This window comes from Somniosus microcephalus, chromosome 6, assembly GCF_052327205.1.
Source record: "Somniosus microcephalus isolate GS21.2 chromosome 6, FLI_Smic_1.0, whole genome shotgun sequence".
NCBI classification, from domain to species: Eukaryota; Metazoa; Chordata; class Chondrichthyes; order Squaliformes; family Somniosidae; genus Somniosus; species Somniosus microcephalus.
The window spans coordinates 247,823,084-247,845,803 of record NC_140992.1 but is presented as its reverse complement, the minus strand read 5'-3'; the positions used below and the strand labels follow the sequence as shown (position 1 = coordinate 247,845,803).

At 44.3% G+C, this 22,720-nt stretch overlaps 1 long non-coding RNA gene across 1 annotated transcript; it reads left to right on the top strand.

Moving 5' to 3' along the window:
• The first annotated feature begins 4,817 nt into the window (after positions 1 to 4,817).
• On the top strand, positions 4,818 to 13,630 carry LOC147116637 (uncharacterized). Its single transcript, XR_015078846.1, has 4 exons — positions 4,818 to 5,399; positions 10,368 to 10,418; positions 11,905 to 12,051; positions 12,237 to 13,630. It is a non-coding gene; the product is annotated as an uncharacterized LOC147116637 (long non-coding RNA).
• The last annotated feature ends 9,090 nt before the right edge of the window (positions 13,631 to 22,720 follow it).

Genomic DNA, 22,720 nt, shown 5'->3' with positions numbered 1-22,720 from the left:
GATAAGTTGCAGTTGGAAACAAGAGAAGACAAGGTGTGACAATGGATGCCAGATGGACAAAGACTGCGCCGCGGTTCAGTGACGCCTCACTTGATGTGCTGCTGGGGGCTGTGAGGAACCAGAGAGAGATGCTCTTCCCCAGCAACAGGAGGAAGAAACCTGCTGCTGACACCAAGAAGGCATGGCTGGAGGTGGCCAGGTAGGTCAGCAGCAGGAACATAGTGCTATGCTCATTGATTCAGTGCAGGAAGCCCTTTAATGACCTAACCAGTTTAGTTGCACAGTCACCTACATCATGCTGTGTGCATCACCCCACCCCCTCACTCTACCTTCTCAAGCCTACTCCATCACATCACTCCTCACACCCACTTACCTTGCACACACACATCCTTCTCTTTCTATGCACTTCCTCAAATCGCCATCTATCCATTCACCACTCCCACTCACCCTCATCCTTGTGCAATTTCATGCCTGTCCCTTATAGTCACCCTCACCAAATGCACTGCATCCATCGGGTGAACACATGCCATTACAGTCACTCATAGTTCTGTTCTTTCCCTCTTTGCAGGAGAAGAGAGCACAGAACACAAGGAAGAGGGAGAGAATCGGAGGTGAGCCTGCATAGATTTCCCAGCTCACAAATGCAGAGGAGGAGGCACTGGAGATCAGTGAAGTTTCGGTGTCCCTGGCCATCAGAGACAGGGACCTCCCAGCTACCGGGTGACACAATTAAATATCTGTAACTGCATAGTCTGGCATAACCCTCACTCTACCATTACCATCAAAAGAGGCGACCAACCCTGGTTCAAAGAGGAGTGAATAAGAGCATGCCAGGAGCAGCACCAGGCATACCTAAAAATGAGGTGCCAACCTGGTGAAGCTACAACACAGGACTACATGCATGCTAAACAGCAGAAGCACCATGCTACAGACAGAGCGAAGAGATCCCACAACCAACGGATCAGCGCAAAGCTCTGCAGCCCTGCTACATCCAGTTGTGAATGGTGGTGAACAGGAGGGTGTAGCTTCACGAACATCCCCATCCTTAATGATGGCGTAGCCCAGCATGTGAGTGCAAAAGACAAGGCTGGAGCATTCGCAACCATCTTCAGCCAGAAGGGCCAAGTGGATGAACAAACCCTTTCCCACTAGCAGGTAAGAAAGCAGCTGTGAGTACTGAGTATTTATTGTGGTATTTCCACGGGTTTGATTTAGCCCCCTCAATTGATGTCATGTTCTCGCCTTGCTTCCACTGGCAAGTTTCAGGAAGCCCATGAAACCCATGGATGTGCCATTAAATTTGAAAGTGAGTTGAAATATAGTTCCAATTGAGCGATTACCATATGTTAATAGCCAACCTTTGTCTCCCGAGCAAGCAACCTAACGAGCTTGAGTTAAACACGGACGTCAGTGGGTTGGAGCCAGCGTGAGTTAAACACGGACGTCAGTGGGTTGGAGCCAGCTTCCCGATGCGCTCGCATTTTTGCTGGTTTTAACCCCCCTCCACCCGCACCCAAACCCACACACTCCTGCAGGTTAAAATTCCCACCATAATATCTGGGACACCACTACCCGTTTCACACTATGCCCTCCTGTTATGTGGCACTTTTATCTTTAAATATAAGAGCAGTGGGAATTGAATACTGTGGCTACAAGAGCAGGCCAGAGGCTGGGAATTCTGCGGCGAGTGTCTCACCTTCTGACTCCCCAAAGCCTTTCCACCATCTACAAGGCACAAGTCAGGAGTGTGATGGAATACTCTCCACTTGCCTGGATGAGTGCAGCTCCAACAACACTCAAGAAGCTCGACACTATTCAGCATAAAGCAGCCCGCTTGATTGGCACTCCATCCACCACCTTCAACATTCACTCCCTCCACCATCGGCGCACTGTGGCTGCAGTGTGTACCACCTACAAGATGCACTGCAGCAACTCGCCAAGGCTTCTTCAACAGCACCTTCCAAACCCGTGACCTCTACCACTTAGAAGGACAAGGGCAGCAGACGCATGGGAACATCACCACCTACAAGTTCCCCTCCAAGCCACACACCATCCTGACTTGGACCTGTATCGCCGTTCCTTCACTGTCTCTGGGCCAAAATCCTGGAACTCCCTTCCTAACAGCATTGTGGGTGTACCTACACCATATGGACTGCAGCGGTTCAAGAAGGCGGCTCACCACCATCTTCTCAAGGGAAATTAGGGATGGGCACTAAATGCAGGCCTAGCCAGCGACGCCCACATCCCATCAATGAATTTTAAAAAAATATGGTGATTTGGGATATATAAGTTCTTTCCTGTAGTATATCCTGTCGATGATCATGGTGTTTATGATGTAATTTGTATAACATTTCATTTCTAATGCCTTACTTGCTGCTTCCTTGCTAACATTTCTGAGTCAGTGCACTGTTTTTATAAATTCTTAACAACTATCATTTCCATATATGGCCTGTGCTGCTAAAATCTACCTTTGTGCTCTTCTTTATGTTGTCCAGTTTCTTCTGGATCTCCAGCCAGGTTCTCTGGGTGGTTGACAAAGTGTTCAATTTGTCAGTGACATATTGCCATGCTTGCCGCATTTTTGCTCCATTCCTGAGTTCACCGGCACTTGCAGAGGTTTGACGTTAAATTAGCTTTCTTCGGTTGTCATTCAGCTATTTTCACCAAAAATTGTGCACTTCACAGCTGGATTAACACATTTTTTAACATTTATACTGGTCAAGCGGCTCATTAGCTGCTTGAGAAGCATTAAAGGATCATTATTGCAAGGCACTGTGCTTGGCTCCTATTTTTTCATTGCCGTTATCAAATTCAGAAATCATACATTCAAAGTTGCATGCTCTGCGGTTTTATCAGTAATTCGACACATACTTTCCTTCCTTTACCATTAAAAGAAGAATGCCACCCACCAAATGTTTCGTAATTAATTATAAGGGCCGATTTTAACTCGGAACAGGTATCGTGCGTGTGGGGGCAAGCCCTCATGACATTGTTGGAGTGAGGCCCAGACCATTTTAACTCCCATGCCTCCTTTCAAGCAATTTCTGGTATCTTCCCCAACTCTACTTAAAGCGGGATGCACCTCCTAAAGCAAGGTTGCATCCCCTACTTGCATTTTTCATTAAAAAGCTCTGGAAGACTTGCTAGCTGCAGCCGTGAGTCCACGGGCTGCCACCAACTTACCTGATGCATCCCTGTAGGTCCTACTGGAGAAGTGAAGGCCAGAAGGGAAGTACTGTTCGCCAGTGTCTGCAGGAGCATCTCCAGGGCCACTGTCAAGCAGGCCTGGACAGAGGTGGCTGAGAGGGTCAGTGCCAGCAGCATCACCCCCAGTAACTGGGTTCAGTGTAGAACGAGGTTCAATGACATCAAAAGAGCAGCAAGGGTGAATAGACCTTTTCATCTCTCCACCTCTCTGAACACCACCTGACAACACACCTTTCAACCCCTCCCCCATCACTCTCAACTATTATTTCCCCTCCATTACATCTTTCAACTTACAATCGGAATGGAACACTAAGATACCTCTCTTGATCATTCCAAACACACTCACCTCTTCCTTTCCTCTATTCATACCACACAATAACACGTTGTAACATTTGATCAACCACCAACAGCTCCCAGCACTCCTTACTTACTTCACATCACACACACTTATCTTAATTCCCTCCTATTTCTCATCTACAGGCTGCCCCTCGGCGACATCATCCGAAAACACAGCGTCCGTTTCCACATGCATGCTGATGACACCCAGCTCTACCTCATCACCACCTCTCTCAACCCCTCCACTGTCTCTAAATTGTCAGACTGCTTGTCCAACATCCAGTTCTGAATGAGTAGAAATTTTCTCCAATTAAATATTGGGAAGACCGAAGCCATTGTTTTCAGTCCTCACCACAAATTCCGTTCCCTAGCCACCAACTTCATCCCTTTCCCTGGCAACTGTTTGAGGCTGAACGAGACTGTTCGCAACTTTGGTGTCATATTTGACCCCGAGATGAGCTTCTGACCACATATCCGCACCAACACTAAGACTGACTATTTCCACCTCCAGAACATCGCCCGACTCTGCCCTGCTTTCGCTCATTTGCTGCTGAAACCCTCATCCATGCCTTTGTTACCTCTAGATTTGACTATTCTAATGCACTTCTGGCTGGCCTCCCACTTTCTAACCCCCGTAAAGTTGAGGTCATCCAAAACTCTGCTGCCCAAGTCCTAAATTGCACCAAGTCCCGTTCACCCATCACCCCTGTGCTCACTGACCTACATTGTCTTCCGGTTAAGCAACACCTTGATTTTAAAATTCTCATCATTGTTTTCAAATCCCTCCATGGCCTCGCCCCTCTCTATCTCTGTAATCTCCTCCAGCCCTAAAATTCTCCTAGCTATCTGTGCTCCTCTAATTCTGGCCACTTGAGCATCCCCGATTTTAATCGCTCCACCATTGGTGGTCATGTCTTCAGGCCAAGGCCGTAAGCTCTGGAATTCCCTCCCTGAACCTCTCCACCTCTCTTTCCTCCTTTAAGATGCACCTTAAAACCCACCTCCTTTACCAAACTTTTGGTCATCTGCCCTACTATTCCCTTATGTGACTCGGTGTCAAATTTTATTTGATAACGCTCCTGTGAAGCGCCTTGGGCCGTTTTACTATGTTAAAGGTGCTATGTAAATACAAATTGTTGTTGTTTATATTCATCAGCTTCCCATCCTCATTCCATCTTCTACAGCTCTCAACACGTCCACTATATGCACAAGCCCCACTCATCTCCACTCAACTACTCAACGCACGCTCACTCTCGCCCTCTCTTTCTGCAGGACAAGATATAATGCCAGGGAGAGGAACAAGATGGGTGGAGGAGTCCCCAGCATCATCACCCTTGCACAGGCAGAGCAGAAAGCCCTGGAGATCAATAGACCAGGCAGGGTCATGAGCATCATGACATTCAACTCAACACAGATACAGCAAGCTTATCAACTTCAACCTGCATTCTCCAGACTGTTACCTGATCATGTGGAGCTTCTCTCTCTTACATCCTAACTTTTCTCCCTTCTCTCTTTCTCCTAGAACCTTCTCAACACCAAGAGGCTCCTACAGAAGAACAGACCTTAGAGGAGGACAATCACTCTAAGGTACAACATCAGGCACTCCATCTCTCCCAGGCACCAGCTCAGACATTGGCACTCCACGTGAGATGGATAGCGAGCTAGAGCAGCCTGCATGTGGAAAAACACCCAACACCAGTGGACTGCAGCAGCAACCGATGGCAGAGACATCACAGGATAGATCTCGCCGGAGAACAAGGCCCTCTCCAAGCTCTAATGAGGATGACAGAGATGAAGACTTCCAGGGCCCAGCCATGAGAAGAAAACTGCAGGCCTCACACAGATAGCTATACAAGGTAATGGAAAGTGTGCCAAGGAGTTTGACCACTATGGCTGAGAGTGTGGAGGAGTCATTCCCGTCAGATTGGGGGGATGAAATCGGCCCTCTAATTTCACAAACAGGTATCATTGTAATTGATTTAAATATGTACCTAACTGCTTTCTTAGAATCACATAATAGCTGGATTTTGGCACGAGCAATAGTGTAATATATGAATTAATTAAATCCTGTCCATCTGTTTATCCGTCTGTTCTGTCCTGTTGAAGAAGGTGTGCAAGCATATTCCATAACATACTTCTCTAAGCAGCCAGTTGGTTCCATTTCCAGTTACACGTGTCTTTTCCATCCAGCACATGCAGGGTACTTTTCTACACTGAACTCCATGAACAATCCTTTATGGAGTTAGCATTAGTATTTGGTTACCATCCATTTGCAGGATGGGACCTGTTTGTAATGCTGCCTATCTAAGCTGATTTTACTTGCAGGCAGGTGAGATTTTTTCCCCAACTTGCTAAAGCTGTAAAGTAACTTGCCTCAGGCAGTTTGGTGAGTGATGTTTTCCATCCTGTTTTAATTAAAGCAGTGAAAATCATATAAAATTCAGATGGCTGATAAGCTTTTTCTTTCCGAAGTTTCGTCTGAGTTAGAAATGTAAATAGATAGTAGCAAGATAGGCAGATATAACTGTCTGATCTTATACAATATAACTCTTCAAAGTTTACATTGTAATGGAAAGCTCTTTTCTTTCAAACAAACCTACATTAAAATAGAGCTGCATTTAATAAAAGCTGACATTTGTTCCATTGAAGGGCTATTAGTCCTTAATTAAACTGTTGGTTCAGGAAGCCCATACTTTCTCTAATGTTCAAATGAAGAAAAAGTTCATATTTTTAATTATTTTTACTGTGTTAAAGCCATTTTGTAATCTTCAAATTTTACTATTTACTGATAAAGTCCATCTATCCCTTTGTCGGTTGACCTGTCTGTTTAGAAAGATAAAAATGTATTGATGACCATTTATGATCATTTAATTTGGGGTCTTCTAATTAAAAATATGCAGATTCTAACATCTGCCTTATCTCAGGCAACCTATTAAAATGCCCTTTTGACTTTTGATCATGAATAATTTATGAGATCTAATTTATCTATTTTTACAATGCCTGACTGGTTTTAAAAGGCATAACATTTTTGATTATTTTCATCTGAGTGTTTGCAACAGTGTTCTAGGTATCCATGAGCCTTTAAAATCTAGGTTCATTAGCATTTAATCTTTATGCATTATAGCACATAAGTTAAACTTTTTGCATTTTAGTTAATGTTATTTTGATATTTGTTTAATTTATTTTTATAGTTATACTTCTAATTTATGTGCTCTGACGCACACGGCAAAAGGAATCCATAACATGCTAATTTACACTATTCAGGTTCCCCTTCTATTTGAAGCAGTATGAAACTTACAATTTAAGTAAGAAATCAATAATAAATACATAACTATTTCAGAGTTTACTAACAATCTTGTGAATAAATCTTATACAAATAAAATGACTATTGTAACATGCAATAGAATACAGCAAGGTAGGTATACTTGACCATAGAATGCCCCAATTTTAACTCTAGGTCAATTTTCAATAGGTGAGCCATAAGTGTGAGTAAGAATCTCATCCACTGCTCCAGAGATGAAGCTGGCCACTGTTCGTCCCCCTCCTGATTACCTCCCTCCATCCCAGACTCACCTTAGGTCCTCGACCAGCATCCCAGCTGGCTGCGCTTGCTGCACCCTGCGACATGGCAAGCTCCCTCTGGCCGTCTAAAGAGGCCGTCAGCAGGACTATGGCAAATTGGTTTGCTGGACTTATTTGTTTCTAACCAATGAGCTGCGGATGCCGGAGCTGCACCCGGATCAGGCCTCAATTTGGCGCTATCCAATTTCTAGGCTTATGTATTTGCACTCGTAGGCCTCACTGGCATTATGTTCCTCCATAACCATCAGGTGGTGAATTGGCGCATTTTCCATTCTGTTTCTTTGTGGCATCAAATTTATCCAAACCTTCTCTCCATCATTTGTGTGCCCCATCCATGTTGGTGGTCATTTACAATCAAAATGAATCAGTTATAAAAAGAACTTGTATTTATATGGCACCTAATTACATCCTCAGGGCGTCACAGCCAATGAATTACTTTTGAAGGAAAGTCACCGTTGTCATGTAGGCAAGTGAAGGAGCCAAAATTGCGCACAGCAAAGTCCCACAAACAGCATTGAGATAAATGAACAGTTAAAATCTATCTTAGTGATGTTGGCTGAGGGATTAATGTTGGCCGAGAAACCCCTGCTCTTCGAAAAATGCTGTGGATCTTTTACACCCACTTGAACAGTGCAGACAGAACTTTGGTTTCATAATTCATCTGAAAGGTGGTGCCTCCAACAATGCAACATTCTCTCAGTACTGCAATGTAGTGTCAGCCTAGATTATGTGTGCAATTCTTGCAGTAGAGCTTGAACCTCAGAGGCACGAGTACTACTACTGAGCCAAAATAATATTTCTAAGACAAGAAAGGAAAAAGTGGTTAAATAAAGAGAAAAAGAGAGAGAGTGGAAAATAGGGGTCAAGAGGGGAATCTCCCCATCTCCAGTAAGAGTAAATATAAAATGGCCTCCACCTTTACTTCTATGCTTTCTTATCCTTTCATATGTAGAAGGGTGAATAAATAGAAAGGCAAATAAACAGGTCTCGGCATATGCAATATTCCAATTTCATGTATCTGAAAAAAATTGGGATTTGTTTTGTATCTTCCTTTGTAACTACTTTTTCTCCGACTATCTTCTTTCATCCTTCTATTTTAGGAATCATGACAGTGCACGACATCAGTGCAACTGCAGTTTGAAATGTGTGATAATGCTGGTACAAATTCACTTTGTAATCCTTCGTGCTTTTTTCATCACCACAAAGAAGTCTTACTCATAGTGGCTTTAAAAATGACATCTCATGGGTTAGATACACCATCTTCAAATGCTAACAATACTGCAAAATGTAAAAAAATATTGTACTTCAACACTGCCATTTTCCATGAATTTCTAAAGTCGTTTTACAATGAATTATTTCAGAATAACAGTACGATCTGTTTTTCATTTAATCTTCAGTATAACTGTCTTGGACAAAGGAATGACAGATCCATCACTTATTTAATACCAAGCTACATCACCCTAAACACTAATTGAAATAAATTTGGCAATCTCACTTTGATAGTTTGCAAGGATAGAAAGGAAAATCACCCTAGTGAGGATGTTCTTCAGAGACAAGCTTCAAGATGTGATAGTGGAAAGCCTTGCATTTGCTGTAATGTTACATTTTGCTACTTGCTGTGATGTGGGAATTTGTTTCACACTGTGCAACTGTAATAGTTACTAAAGATTGCCTTGCCGTGTAGGTAGTTAATTTGTTAATATTCAGTTGGTAGAGAAATACCGAGAAGACAAACATTTCAGCATTCTGCTACGATATTAAAATAATAAAATTAAATATGGGCTAATGTTGTTTTTCTACAAACTGACAGCTTTTCAGTGCTGCAGGGAGCCATGATTACACTGCTCGTTTGCATCACTATAAAGTGAGGGAAGGCACAGTCCCAGGGATATTTATTCCAAATCACACACCATCCTGACTTAGAAGTATATCGCCGATCCTTCATCGTCGCTGGGTCAAAATCCTGGAACTCCCTCCCTAACAGCACTGTGGGAGTACCTTCACCACACGGACTGCAGCGGTTCAAGGAGGCGGCTCACCACTACCTTCTCAAGGGCAACTAGGGATGGGCAATAAATGCTGGCCTTGCCAGCGACGCCCATATCCCATATACGAATAAAAAAAACACACACAGGCTTTTCCTTTCTAACATTTAATTGAAATTAGTTTCTTCCAGTTGGGAAAAAAATGGTTGAAATTCAAAGGCACTTGCTATACTTTAATGCTTTAATTTTTTTTTGAATAACAAGTTACAAAGTGGGCTCTTGGAGGTGCTATTGTTTCCTCCTACATTGATTTGCATCAGTAGTTTTATATTGGGCCTTTTGCAATAACATGCCAAAAATATTTCCACACCGTTGAAATGAAAGGTGCAGTATAAAGACAGCAATAACTGTTACTAATAATTGTTTCCTGTCTTACTCTCTCTTGTATTGTGGACCAAAGGAATTCCATCTCATATTGGGCTGTTTAACCCATTTCTGAAGGCATGTGGGTGAGAAGAAAGCAAGAAAGACCACATTCATTGGTTCAAATGGGTGGAGTCTTTGACTGCAGTAATGAATAGTAAAGTACATTGAACACATAATAGAATTGTTATTTTAGCATTCAGCCTAGTTTTGGCTTAATTAGTGCAAGCTCCCTCAAGCACTACCTCAAAGAGTAAATCCTCATTTAAATTGACTGTTGAGCAGCAGGCCTGACTAAATCAAGCCAACCAACAATTTGTAAGACTTTTAGTGTGACAATTGTGTGTGAGATAAGGAACACTTGAAGCACGGTTTAAGATTTCCCCTCGGTAAGAGAAGTACTTAGTAACAAATTAGCCGAATATATTCTGCAACATGTGAAACTACATTGATTTATAGCATCATTATAATTTGTTAACAGGATCAAGCATGGAGATTTAACATTTGCAAGCACAAAATAACTTTATTAAGAAATTGTAAGTGGTTCATTTTCAGTTGTTAAACTGTTCAGTTTAGATATTTCCATCTAATGCTCAGTTATTTAGCTTAATTTACTGATGAAGTAACTTTACAGTGGTAAACATGCTGAATCGCACATCATCATTTGCACGGTAACTACAGATAATTATAATTTTACAAGTACTGTACCACAAATTTGTAAAACGAAAATACTGCTTTGTATTATTTTTCTAACAGGTTCTCTTATATTTGTATGTTTTTCACTTTTTGTGCTCTCACACTGATGCCATCCACCGTCATGCTTCTTCCATCAAGTCTCAAGACATGAAATTTCCACTGCTGTCAACAATATCATTTTGTTATCAGGTAAAAAGAGATACTTCTGCGAGGCAGGACTGTGCATCCAATTTTCTTTTCTCTCAGTTGGATCATTTTGCCACTGTAAAGCAGTTCATCGAACAGCCTGAATGAGAATTTGTGAAACTCATTCAAGGCTGGTTATAAAGTTTGAATGATTTCTGAAGCGGAGATTCAATTCAGGATTTCTGGTTAAAAATCCAATGCTTGACTGCTTGGCCTATTGGGTCACCTAGATTTCTTCACTCTTCATATGAAAATAAGTAATTCCCCTGTGAAGAAATAAAAATGATTTAAAAATACAAAACGTGCTGATATTTGAAAGATTATGCATCTTCTGTATCATGAAAATTAATCGGAAACAGGAACTAATCAAAAACCTTTGACAAATATCTTTCAAATGGGAGAAATCAAATCTGAATTTTTTCCTCTCCTCTTTCAAACCCAAATATCACAGATGCCATATGTCCAGAACTGCAAACAGTCCCTGCCGATCTTATTTTGCCCATTTAATGATCCTATATGTCTTTTTTGCACAATGCTATTGATACACAAACAGAGGGAGCAAGTACTTAGTTTTGATTACCATTGACAGACGGCCAGCTTGTCGGGTACCAGATTGCAACTACATGTGACCTAGAAAGATTAAGGTTTTAGAGCTTAAATTTACCTGCAGAAAAAATCACAACCACAGCTGATATTATGTACATATATTGAAATTGAATATTTTTTTCATAATAATTATGTTTCTTCAAGCATTTGAATACATGTACACACTGGTGCATCTGGAGGTCAAAATGCCTGACAAAAAGAAATTTTCTTTAAATAGCAAGTATTAGCAGCTTAGTATGCCAAAGTCTTTTCAAATTCCTGGAGGTTATAGCAGCAGCTTCATTGGCACAATCGTGAGCACTATGGTTGCCAATTGAAAGCATCTGCAACAACAGCCACTGTGGAAAAATAGCACACAGTGGGCCAACCCAACAATAGAGAGTGCTATATTGGGAAAATTGGAGAGATAGCAATGAAGATGCAAGGTCCAGTTGAACAAAAAAGCTGCGCAGACATAGTTGATGTCATGCTGTTCACCCTCTATGGTGTGGAAGATCAATCTACCAACATGCAGATGGTAAAGCACGTGTGGAAGACAATTGCATATCTGACAAAAATGCAAGCATATCTGGAAGAAAGCCTTAAACCTGAAGAAAAATGCAAATTGAGCAATGAGAAAGAATCTGAATCAATGGAGTCATCCATATAAGGAGGCCTCAATATATAGGAAGCCATCATGGCAATCAAAATAAGTTGTGTTAGATTTGGTTGCTCAAGTATTTTTTTTTGCTTGGCCCAAATTGATCTAGTAACCTGATTAAATTGCAACACTTCAGGGATCTAATCAATATTGTTAATAACTAGTACACCTCCAATGAATATTGTTAATAACTAGCACAGCAGGCCAAAAGATTGAATCTAACACATGTCTCCTTTTATCCAGTTGCAGGAGAAGGCTGCAAATAACAGACAGCAACACATTCAGAGCAAAAGGTGTTTATATCATCTAAGGCTGTTAACACTTTATGAGGAGAGGGCCCTGAAGATTCTGGACCGGGATGCACTGGAGGAAAGTGAGGGAAGCTCATAGGTAATATCATTCTTTGTTTTTAATTCATTATCTCCTTACTCACTCATTCATTCACTCCCTCAGACAGGCATATAATGCAACATAATGCAATAGAATGGCTTGACAAGTAAGCTCTGTTTCAAGGGACATCTTATCGCCATCATTCTAAAAGATGTTCTTCTTCTGCTCCTCCTGGTGCCTTACAGGAAGAGATGGAGCCCAATGTCTAGCCTCAATCAGACACTTCACAGTACCCTGCATCACTCACTCCTACAGTGGCAAGCACCAGCAAAGATCTTCTCCATAGAGTCAGGAATTGAGTTACAGGAGGGAGCACCAAGTAAAGCACAGATGTGATCAAGGGCCAGCAATGCATGTGAAACTGAAGGAGAAGCAACCTGCTGCCTGAAGACCAGCTCGAGGGCTTTTTCAGTTGCTGAGCTCAAGGACATGGACCTTACAGGACCTATCTACAAAAACAGTTTGCTAGCTCAGAATCATCTGTTCATACAGCCATTTGAGAGTCTGCTAACCAGCCTGCATAGCTTGGGAGCATCTATGGAGCATCTGTGCAGTGCTGCATAACTTGACTGATCCACAAACCACCATGGAGAACATGACCACTCCTAGGCTCTCTGCAGCCCACCTGGCCAAGCTCTGGCACAGCTTCCAAGGTAACTGAAATGACTGGAGTTCTAGAGACCGTGTGATTTAATCTAAAACAGTCCATCTTATTTGAATTCACAAGATAATTACGGATGAGGGAAGCCATTCAACCAATCTTAGTTCATCCATCCAAAAATATCCTAATATCTCTCCATTGCAGCATTCAATTATTTCTTAAGTGATTACAGGTTTTTGTCTCCAGAACTCTACCTGGAAGTTCATTCCATGTATTGATCACTCTTTGTGTGAAGAAAACTTTCCTCATAGCTGTTCTAACTTTGTATTTTTCTAGTTTGAGCCTGCGATCCATTGTCCTACTCATGCAATTTACTTGAATGCAATTTCCCACATTTATTTTTTCCATACAGTTAACTATCTCATATACTTCTATAAGTTCACTGATTAAACATCTCTTCAAAGATGAAAAGCTCACATTTCTTCAATCTTTCCTCATAACTCAGATGTCTAACATTAGGCATGACTAGTGGCACTGCTTTCAATGCTTGACTGTCAATCTTGTGTCTCAGTGACCAGACCTGGACACAGAACTCAAGGTGTGGTCTGAACAGTTTGATCTTGACTTCCTCTGACTTGTATTCTACTGTCTTGGCTATATAGTTCAACACTTTGTTGGCTTTATTGATTACTGCTCTGCATTGGTGGACATGTTGAGTGTAAAGTATGCCAAGATTCCTCGGTCGCTTCCAAGTACATCCTTAGCTTATTCAACACCAATCATGGAGTATGTGTGTCATTTATTTTTCCTTCGTATATGTAGTACCTCACTCTTGTATGCATTAAATGTCATCTGCTAGATTATGCCCACCTATATATTTTGTCTGAATCATTCTGTAATTTCTGAATTGTCTCCTCCAATTCTACTGTTCCTTCATGTTTGGCGTCATCTGAAAATGTTGACAATTTTCATTGAGTTTCTGCATTCAAGTCACTGATGTACATTATAAGTAGGAGAAGCAACACTGATTCATGGGGCACCCAATTAGTACCTCCACCTCACACCGAAATAACTCCACTAAAAAAATCCCATTGTTGTATACCCTCAGCTTATTTCTTATCCATTATCCAGATTTTTCCCCACAGGTTTGAGTTTGAAAAATAAGTACCTTTTGTGTGGAACTTTGTCAAATGCCTTTTGGCAGTTTAAATACAACATTGTCCCGAGAGTTGATTTGGAATGGTGCAGAATAAGATTGTTGTGGAGAAATGCAGTGGTATTCATAGGTCTTGAGTAAAGTTGAGGGGTACGGTGATGATCCTGATTTTTCTCAGGGTATCGGACATATTTGCAAATGACTGTTGGGCATTGGATGATAAAGTAAAATGCAGCCTGCCTTAAGACTTCTTCTAGGTGAACAGTTGGTTGTGCAGATATCTCTTCTGGCTCCTGGTTGGAGTGTTCTTGTGATGTTATTTTCAGTGGAGGAATCAGGTTGATACAACTATAACACAAAGTTGCAACAACTTCACAGTTGCCCAGTGGTCTGCTTCCACACAGATCTCTGGATATCCTGAGGGAGAGCCCAGCACCAGGGAAATGGGGGGAGTTAGCACAGATGATGGAGGTGTCTCTTAGGCAAAGCCACATCCATTAACTCCCATCCACCATCTCAAATGACTTCAGATTAGGCAGAAAGCGACCAGGCTCGGGCAACTGCTGCATCAATATCCATGACGTTGTAGTTGGAAGGTCATCTACTCACCCACCTCCATTTCTTAAAGACAGCTACTGATATGCAACAGCCAAGGGCCTCACTTCCTCCCACTGGGGAAACACTGAGAAGAAGTATACAGTTTGGAAATGGAAGACACACACCATACCCTGTCACAAAGAGGAAAAACTGGGGCAAAACACAAAGCTAGGTGGGAGGCTGCACAAATAGGCTGCAAAGGGCTATAGACCAGTTAAGTGATTGGGCAAGAAGGTGGCAGATGGAGTATAATACGGGGAAGAGTGAAATTATCCATTTTGGTAGGAAGAATGGAAAAGTAGAATACTTTTTAAAAGGTGAGAGACTAATAATTGTTGGTACACAAATCACAGAAAGTTAACATGCAGGTACAGCAAGCAATTAGGAAGGCAAATGGTATGTTAGCCTTTATTGCAAGGGGGTTGGAGTATAAGAGTAAGGACGTCTTGCTGCAATTATATTAGGCCCTGGTGAGACCACACATAGAGTACTGTGTACAGTTTTGGTCTTCTTACCTAAGGGAAGGATACGCTTGCCAGAGAGGTGGTGCAACGAAGGTTCACTAGATTAATTCCTGAGATGAGAGGGCTGTCCTATGAGGAGAGATTGGGGTAGAAATTCGGTTGTTTGCGCCACCCGTTAGCGCCTAAAGAGGCCGACAAGTGCAGCGATAACCAACGAGCGGCTGGACGCTGCGATCCCTGCGCCTCTCCCCATATTGAGCGGGCATTTAGCGCCGGTGCTAAACCGTTGCGCCCGCTCACCGGCGCAAGCAGATCATGACATCATTTCAGTGTGCAACGCCTTTGGGGCGCCCTGGACCGGAAATTCAGTGGCGCCCCCCTCCGTTCCACCTGGCACTAATAAGGACAGCTTACCTGGAACGTTCCCCAGTCACTGTCGGGCTGGGGGGGCGTTCTTTAAAGGGGACTGCTGTGGTATAAAAGCGGCAGCCATTTTTGGACCACAACTTTTTCGAGAGTTACAGAGCGTTGCTGAGCTGCACACTGAGAGCCATTTCACCACTGAGCCAGCGCTGGCAGAAGAACTTCAGCCTTCTGACCATCACCTTGCTGTTGATGAGCATTTCAAACGGGGAAAGTTTCTTTGCACACTTAATATGGGGGCTGCATTGGAGGGGAACGTGCTGCTGCTGAATCATCTTGAGAGGGCACAGAGATGCAGGGAGAGGGGGGCAGGCATGGCCAGACGGAGGAGGGCCAACAGACGTCGTTACATGAGACCTTACGCTGCCAGGGTTTTCCGACAGCAGTTTTCCTACATGAACATGTCGGAGGAGCAATGTATCAGAAGGCTGCGCTTTAGAAAGGAGGTGGTGACTGAGCTGTGCCACCTGATTCAGCCAGATCTGCAGCCTCAGATAAGGTGCAGGACATCTCTGCTGGTGGCTGTGAAGATGACTGTTGCCCTAAACTTCTACGCAAGTGGCTCCTTTCAGGCCGCAACTGGGGACATAGCCAACATCTCGCAGTTCACGGTGCATTGCTGCATCTGTCAAGTGACTGATGTCCTGTTTAAAAGGAGGCGGCAGTACATCTCCTTCCCAATGACCCCGGACAAGCAGCAGGAGCGCACAGAGGGCTTCGCAGCAATAGCGGACTTCCCCATGGTGCAGGGTGCCATTGACTGCACGCACGTGGCTTTGCGGGCGCCTGTATTGAATGCGGAGGAGTTCCGCAACCGCAAGGGGTTCCATTCCTTGAATGTCCAGCTGGTCTGTGACCACCGACAGCTGATCCTCACAGTGAATGCCCAGTTCCCTGGCAGCAGCCACGACACCTTCATCCTGCGCCAGACTTCTGTTGCAGACCTTTTCGAGGCCCCGGCTCACCCAGGAGGCTGGCTTCTCGGGGACAAGGGCTATCCTCTGTGCCCGTGGCTGATGACCCCGCTCCGTTCGCCCAGCACCCCTGCTGAAGAACGCTACAATGCGAGCCATCAGGCGATAAGGAACATTGTGGAGCACACAATCGGCGTGCTGAAGCAGCGGTTCCGCTGTCTGGACCATTCCGGAGGAGCCCTGCAGTACTCACCTGAGCGAGTCTCCCACTTCGTGGTTGTATGTTGCATGCTGCATAACCTCGCTATCCTACGTACCCAGCCAATGCCACCAGACATTGAAGCACCAGCAGAGGAGGAGGAGGAGGAGGAGGAGGAGGACCAAGACGGGAGGGAGGCACAAACTGGAAGGGCCGTCCGTCAGAGGCTGATCAGAAGTCGCTTCTAGGCCCCTCTCAGGGAATGCTTGCTGCCATTCCAAGAGCAGGAATGGAACCGTTTTGATACCCCAAAGCCTGTGAAGGGCAATGTGAATGTAAATAGCAGACATGGCCATTGTAAATAAAGAAAGTTGTTTATTTTACAAAATGTGCTTCCTTCCAGCATGACAAAGCAATAGCAACAGAAAGCAAAACTAACAGACTGCCACATAAGTGCCTCGCACACCCGGGAGACTGTCCAAAACATCACTAACATTCAGACCAGCATCCTCGGCCTTGATTTCTACAAATAACAGGTATCAGCAGCACCTTCTACTTTTTCCCCTCGATGGTGATCTGCTTCGCTTGCGAGACTGGCCCCTTCCCTCCCTGCAGCTCCTCCGTAATGGGACCCCAGTGGCTGCAGCAAGGCTGGGGGAGGCCTGCTGACTGTCCGAAAGCGCAGATGCCCCTGAGGGACGGCCTGGACGAGCTCTGGGCCTGGAGGGCCCGGCTGCTGACTGCTCCAACTCTGCATGGGTGGAAGCAGTCTGTCCTGCAGTTGGTGGCAGCTGCAGTAGAGACGTGCCAGTGGTGGCATCAGGAATGCTGTCATCCTGAGAGCGGACAGCAGCTCCCTGGTCGGCCGACACACTGGCACTCTGACGGGGCAGCACCGCAGCATTCGCAGCAATCGGCTGGTCCACAGATAGCTGGCCTGCTGTGGTGCTGCAAGGGCCCCGGGTAGTCCTGCCCGATCCAGCGAGGGTGGCAGCAGTCAGTGGTCGTGTGGCCTCAATCTGCGTCTGCATGAGACCAGCGAGTGGCTGCGTGGCAGCACTCAGCAATTGCGTGGCAGGTGCCAATCCTTCGGTGAAGCCCTGGACAATCCTTTCCAGTGCTGCCCCGAAGTCCTGCGCACTCCTTGCCAGTGCTGTCCCGAAGCCCTGCACACTCCTTGCCTGTGCTGCGCCGAAGTCTTGGACACTCCTTGCCAGTGTCTCGATGGATTCAGGCACCCTTGCCACTGCAGCCATGAGCTCAGTGTGCCTCAGCCCAGCCTGGGCGCTCATTTCTGCGAGGGCACGCACCTCTTCTGCGCTCTGTGCAGCAGCACTCGCGGCCTGACTCGCCCTCCGGGGAGACGGCCCCCGAGCTTCCCTACCCCCTTGCGTTGCTGCAGGCCACTGGTTCCTGGAGCTGGTTCCTCCTCAGAGCATTCCCCCCCGCTCCCCTCCAGGGAAGTAGTCTCCCCAGTCTGCAGATGGGCTGGCTTGCCTGAGGGTGGTAGGGATGGTCCGGCTTCCTCCTGCTCGTCGCCTCCGGAGTCAGTGGCAGTGGCAGCTTGAGGGCCCGGCTCCCGAGCTGGTGATGCAGCATTTGAAAGCAGGGAGGTTGAAGAGTGGCTTTAGCGAAAGGACAGTTTGGCAGCAAGGGATGCATGAGTGCTGCAATGCTCTGACTTGGGTCCAGAGTGAAAAAGCATGCTGGTGGGGGGAACAAGTGGAAGGAGAGAGTTCAAAAAGGTGATGACCTTACCATCACTGTGCACAATGGGGTCGGCAACTCCAGTGGTGACGGGACCACTCATCCGGCTTGCAACAATCTGGTGGACTCGCTCCTCGAGGTCTGTGAGGGTCTGCAGGTGAGGCCGGCCTCCTCCAGTACGAAGCTGCTCCCTGCGGTTCCTGGCCAGCTTGGCCTGCAAGGGAAAGGACGGGAAGTGAAGAAACATGCTGCACTGAGCTGACATCACATGCCCCCCATGGTAGAATAGCCCTTACATTATGCACTGAGCTGAATGTGCGTGTGTGTTTCCAGAAAGGGCCATGGGTGCTGGATGACAGCTGGCCATTGGGGCTTTGCTAACCCTCTGGCCATAAAATGAGGTGCAGATGGAGGGATGAAGATGAATGTGAAAAAGGCACTCACCCTAACGACCCGAGTGAGGTCGTTGAACTTCTTCCTGCATTGCACAGGAGTCCTGGGCACCATGTTGCTGGAGGTGACTCTTTGGGAAACCTCCCTCCAAGCTCTGCGGTATTCGGTTGGATTAGGCCTCCTGCCATTCTCCGGGTACAGCACACCTCGCCGGCGCTCCACTGCGTCAACCAGTGCATTCAATGCCCCCTCGCTGAAGCGCTGCGCTCTCTCCCTGACCCTCTCCATGTCTTGGAAGTTTTGGCCGCCACAGGTAGGTCACCGCCAAGTTTGAGGCCTACAAGGTGCAGAGTGTGGCTGCCGATGAGAATCGATCCGCCCCTTTAAGAGTTGGCCGGCGCCAGCGTGTCTGGGTTAATTCGATTATTGACAGCACCTGCGCTGCGCCCGCCCGCGGAGAAATTGAGTTGCGCTGCCGGGTTAACGCCTTAACACTACCGTGCAGCGCCTGATTTAGCGCCGCGATCACCTTCAGGGGCACTACAACCCAATATCGCACGAGGTGGCGTGAATTTGCGCCTGGCGCAAAACTTTGCGCACCGCCAGTACTAGCGCCACAAACGGGGCGCTACCCAATTTTTCCCCCATTGAGTAGAATGGGCCTATACTCTCCGGAGTTTAGAAGAATGAGAGGTGATCTCATTGAAATGTATAACGTTCTTGGCAGGCTTTACAGGGTATATGCTGAGAGGATGTTACCTCTGGTTGGAGAGTCTAGAACTAGGGGTCATAGTCTCAGGATAAGGGGTCGGCCATTTAGGACTGAGATGAGGAGAAATTTCTTCACTCAAAGCGCTGTGAATCTTTGGAATTCTCTACCCAAGAAGGCTGTGGATGCTTAGTCGATGAGTATGTTCAAGAATGGGATTTATAGATTTTTGGGCACTCAGGGAATCAAGGGATATGGGGATAGGGCGGGAAAGTGAAGTAGAAGTTCAGCCATGATCTTATTGAATGGCGGAGCAAGCTTGAAGGGCCGTATGGCCTACTCCTGCTCTTATTTCTTATGGACACATACACTGTTAGGAGTGCATAAAATTTGGTATAACTAGTACCGCAATGTGTCCCGAGAGTTGATTTGGAATGGTGCAGAATAAGATTGTTGTGGAGAAGTGCAGTGGTATTCATAGGTCTTGAGTAAAGTTGAGGGGAACGGTGATGATCCTGATTTTTCTCAGGGTATCGGACATATTTACAAATGACTGTTGGGCATTGGATGATAAAGTAAAATGCAGCCTGCCTTAAGACTTCTTCTAGGTGAACAGTTGGTTGTGCAGATATCTCTTCTGGCTCCTGGCTGGAGTGTTCTTCTGCCATTGATAAAAACTGCCTCTCTTGTCCATAATCCAAAGTCAATAATTATGGCATGAGGCACAACAGAGTACAATAATCTGGCACAGCTCAGCCAGACTGTATAGCAAGACTCTCCCTGATAGGTACAAGTTGCTCAACCTTTGTTTCAACATAACCAATAGTCTGCAGGTGGTTACATGTGCCTCATTGTATCTACGCCATATTAACAGCCCAACAGAGTAAAGCTCTTCCTATTCTTTCCCAGCATTGTGCTTTAACTCCCAACCTAAAAAATTCACCCCCTACTACATTAAAAAATATTTCTATTTCCTCTACTAACTAATCTCATGGCCTCTCTCAGTATGCTAAATTGTGCTGAATTGTGGAGTTTTTGTTCATGGTCATACACCCACTAGAAGGTAGGAAAGAATTACAAAATACATTTGAAATAGTACTCCTCACAGCACTTAGAGTTGAAAAGGCGGTCTTCAACCTACCGCACCACCATAACAGTATTTTTAATTCAATCTCCTTCGATGAAACTCATTTTTGTTTCCTCATTATTTTCCTTCTTTTCTGTGCCAAGATTCAGTGACCTAAATAGAAAATGAGTACTTGACTAAAACCAATACCAGCATTAATTCAGACATCCATTTTAAGGCATGATTCCAATTAAACAGCCCACATACTTTGACTCATGCTCATTAACAGTTGGGTTTCAGTTTGTATAGTAAATGTTTTATTCATGCTATTCATTTCTCTGTAGTAACCATACTGATGTACAAACAGAACTTACAGTAATGAGACACACATGTCATGGCTGTTATTGTGGTTATCCATGCAAACATTTATTCGTTTTCAGTAACACTTGATTCTCATCCCACCCTTTCAGACCACCAACACAGACTGTATAAAAAACATTTCTAAACGCTGTCGATCCAGGCACATTGACAAACATCTAACAATAGATTGTTGGACTGTGCACCCAAAGTAATGCCTGCCTTTCGTATCATATACAAAAATCACTTTGAGAAACTGATAGGGTAAAAACAGTCTCATTACCTAATAGTCCAGTTTATAGGCTGTAAATTATAGCATTACTAGCAGGTGCACTCAGATGCTTCCATGCCTGCCATTGACGAGAGCATGAAACAGCAATGTAGTACAATTGGTATTGCATAATTGAGGTCTTACTTCTGGAAAAACATGGGAAAACTACATTGTTTCTATGGCTGCATTCCAAGAGAGCATGCAATCAAGCTGTGCAAAGCCTAGAGCAAGACATGATATTCCCTAGCACATACATTTAAAGCTCTACTTATTGTTATGCCTGTTTTTGATGAGTCAAGACAAAGCCTGGCTGTTGTGGATCTCCATCTGAATCACATTAAACACCCAGTTACAAATACTGAAGTATTTGGTCCAATTTTATTTTGTTGTTAAAAACTCCCATCACAGTTTGCTATGGAACGGTAAGAAACAAGTTCATGCACAATGAGCTTCTAGGTTTGGCTAATCCACTGGAGTGAGGAACAAAGCATCGTTTAGGTACTTTTATACAATCAATGGATGAGTCACTCAATACACATTCCATACCTCCGAGTGGTTGGCTCAAGAGCTATACTAGCAATGATACAGCCTCCTACCTCCCAGCAGATTATCTGCGTGCCCTCTCCACTGTAGGGGTCATGAATAGAACCTGAAACAGGGGCAGGAGTAGAGAAGGAAAATAAATTTTAAAATGGGATGAAGGGAACTCCTACCTACCACCTACCTTTAGTTGTTTGGGCTGCAAAACAGGTGATTTGTATTGGACTGTCTAAATGGTTGATGTGATCTCCTGCTGTTTCTGCCAGTTAAAAAAAAATCAGTACATGCCTCGGGCAGGTAATTTAACACTTCCCCATGCATGAACTCAATTGGGTCAGCCCTAAATTTGGCACCCTGGGGAATTGTACTGAATTCAGGCTGTTGCGGTCTATATTGAATCCAATCCGTATGAGGCTGCAAGTCTAAACAAAGTATAAAGGAGAGGTAGCTACCCCCACTAGACATAATTGTCCTTCTCAGCTTCCCCACAGGCAACCAGGGGGTGGGGGAACAGATGCAACGTAACCCCTACCAATAATTTGAAATGATACACATCATGCCCCCTCCAAAAAAACTGTTTCCATTTAAGAATAGTGTGTCTAGTCAAGAAGTAAAAAGCATGCAAACAATTATGAAATGTTTAGCCAATGAGAGATTTTTGACAAATTCTAGATACTTTATTATAAATATTTTACTTATGCTAATCAACTTAAATAGAATTGAATCCAGGTCATTATATTCTGAGATGTGGAAAACAACATTATTCTGCATCTGTGTATTGGGGTGCAGGCTCTTTGATGAAATTTAATTTTGGAAAAGTTACCTTAGGATTGGAAAATATTATAATATATCAAGAAAGCTAATTAAATGTTTTGATGAAGAATATTAATATTATTGTAGCACCATGATTTCCACAAGAGAGAAAGTGAATCTCCTGTATTTGCATTCATTTGAAATTGAATTAAATTCCCACAGGATATCATGCATAATATTGTCTTTTGCATAGCAACAGCATAAACTAGGAAAACAGAACTAGGAGATGTATTCATTTTTAAATGTGGTTAAATAGATACCATATTTATTGTTTATTCCTTTGTAAACCAGAGGCCTATCAAGTTATAAAACAAATCTAATTGCCTATTTTGTCAGATTTGATTTGAGAACATCTACAATGCATATTCACCCAGTTCAGTAACCCGAGTGCCCGTGTGAAGTGTTTCCCTGCACATGCACATTCCCCATTGACAGGGTCCCACATGCATATCCAAACCG